Here is a 2819-nt window from a genome sequence, read left to right on the forward strand (position 1 = left end):
GCCCGACGCCCGCGCCACCTCGACCGCCCCGCTGCTCTGCTGCCGCGGCTTACCCCAGCCGCGGCTCTGCTCCGCCAGGCTCCACAGCCCGCGCACTCCGGCGCCGAGCAACTCGCCCGGGCCACGCCCTGCCCCCGCTACAGCCGCTGGCTGCGCGCGCCCCTACGGCCTCTTACCGCCGCACCCCTTCCTGCGGGCGAGCACCCGTTCGGGTGCGCCTACGCCCGCCCCGTTTCGCCAGCACCCGACACGCTAGGCCCCCAGGGGCCTTTGACAAAGGGGCCCCACCCCGCTGAACGTTTTTAGAAAAAGGAAAAAAAGAATTTAAAAATAATAAATAAATAAATATCAATTAATTAATTAACTTAATTAATTTTTTAGGTTAACCTAATCACTTAGTTAGCTAATTAATCGTGATTAATTAGCCTTATTCAATGACGAACGGGACCCACACGTCTGTTGACCCAGTCAACAGACGGTTGACTGATGACATCATGTTGACATCACGCTGACATCATAATTACATTTTCTAATTAAATTAATTCTGTTAATCCAAAAAAAGGAATTAAAACTTTAAAAATTAATATAAAATAATCTGTAACTCGGATGGAAATACTTTATACATGAAAGTCGCTCAGAACGACGAGACGAATCCGATTATGCAGCCCGTTTGTCCGCCACACATCCCTAACCTATCGAACTCGCAAATTTCCCCCTCTGGTTCATCTGTCCAAAAACAGGGAACACCGGGAATACGTTCCCGGATGTTTTCCCCCTTCACCAGTACCACCTCGTACCGTGTTAGGGCACACCTAGCATCACGCTTTGTCATGTCATGCATCGTCATGCATTTGTTTGCATTATATTTATTGTTTCTTCCCCCTCTTCTCTCGCTAGACACCGAGACCGACGCCGCTGCTACTCAGTACGACTACGGTGTTGACGACCACTCTCTCTTGCCAGAGCAACCAAGCAAGCCCCCCCTGATCACCATATATCGCCTACTCTCCTCTATACTTCTTGCATTAGAGTAGTGTAGCATGTTACTACTTTCCGTTAATCCTATCCTGATGCATAGCCTGTCATTGTTGCTACAACTGTTGATACCTTACCTGCAATCCTAAATGCTTAGTATAGGATGCTAGTTTATCATCAGTGGCCATACATTCTTGTCCGTCTGCCATGCTATACTATCGGGCCGTGATCACTCGGGAGTTGATCACGGGTATATACCTATACTTTATACATGATACATGTGATGACTAAAGTCGGGTTGGCTCGAGGAGTACCCGCGAGTGATTCACGGATTGGGGGCTGAAAGGACCTTTGTCCCGACGGCCCTCTGGGTGGATCTTTGTGGCGGAGCGACAGGGCAGGTTGAGACCACCTAGGAGAGAGGTGGGCCTGGCCCTGGTCGGCGTTCGCGGTGTCTTCAAGATAACACGTTTAATGAGATCTTGGTATTTGATCTGAGTCTGGCTACTGGCCTATACGCACTAACCATCTACGCGGGGACAGTTATGGGCACTCGACGTCGTGGTATCAGCCGAAGCCTTCGTGATGTCAGCGACTGAGCGGCGCGCGCCGGGTTGGACTGCGTAACGCAACTTCCTTTGTAATGGAGGTTGCTAGGTCTGCTCACCGGCCGCGTTCGCAACGTGCAGGTGTGCAAAGGGCGATGGGCCCAGACCCCTGCGCCTTAGGATTTAGACCGGCGTGCTGACCTCTCTGTTGTGCCTAGGTAGGGTTGTGCCATGTTGATCTTCTGAGGCCGGGCATGACCCAGGAAAATGTGTCCGGCCAAATGGGATTGAGCGTGTTGGGTTTTGTGGTGCACCCCTACAGGGAAGTTAATCTATTCGAATAGTCGTGATCTTCGGTAACAGGACGACTTGGAGTTGTACCTTGAGCTTATGACAACTAGAACTGGATACTTAATAAAACATACCCTTCCAAGTGCCAGATACAATCGGTGATCGCTCTCTCACAGGGCGACGAGGGGAGGATCATCGGTTAGGATTATGCTATGCGATGATACTTGGAGTACTTCAGTCTACTCTCTTCTACATGTTGCAAGACGGAGGCTGCCAGAAGCATAGTCTTCGAAAGGACTAGCTATCCCCCCTTATTCCGGCTTTCTGCAGTTCAGTCCACATATAATAGCCTTATTCCAGTTGATACCAATGCATACATATGTAGTGTAGCTCCTTGCTTGCGAGTACTTTGGATGAGTACTCACGGTTGCCTTCTCCCTCTTTTCCCCCCTTTTCTATACCCGATTGCTGCGACTAGACGTTGGAGCCCAGGAGCCAGACGCCACTGTCGACGACGACTACTACTACTCGGGAGGTGCCTACTACTACGTGCAGCCCACTGACGGCGACCAGGAGTAGTTAGGAGGATCCCAGGCAGGAGGCCTGCGCCTCTTTCGATCTGTATCCCAGTTTGTGCTAGCCTTCTTAAGTCAAACTTGTTTAACTTATGTCTGTACTCAGATATTGTTGCTTCCGCTGACTCGTCTATGATCGAGCTCTTGTATTCGAGCCCTTGAGGCCCCTGGCTTGTAATATGATGCTTGTATGACTTATTTTATTTGTAGAGTTGTGTTGTGATATCTTCCCGTGAGTCACTGATCTTGATTGTACATGTTTGCGTGTATGATTAGTGTACGATTGAATCGGGGGCGTCACATGTGTACCTTACTAGTACTCATTGTAGCTCCTGGGTATTTGATACCGGTGTCGTTGCTCACATTTGTAACTCAAAGCAGGAGCTGTGGAATAAGTGGAGACTGGCGAAGGACGAGGTGACGATGCGCG

This window comes from Triticum aestivum, chromosome 6A (genome assembly GCF_018294505.1).
Source record: "Triticum aestivum cultivar Chinese Spring chromosome 6A, IWGSC CS RefSeq v2.1, whole genome shotgun sequence".
NCBI lineage: Eukaryota > Viridiplantae > Streptophyta > Magnoliopsida > Poales > Poaceae > Triticum > Triticum aestivum.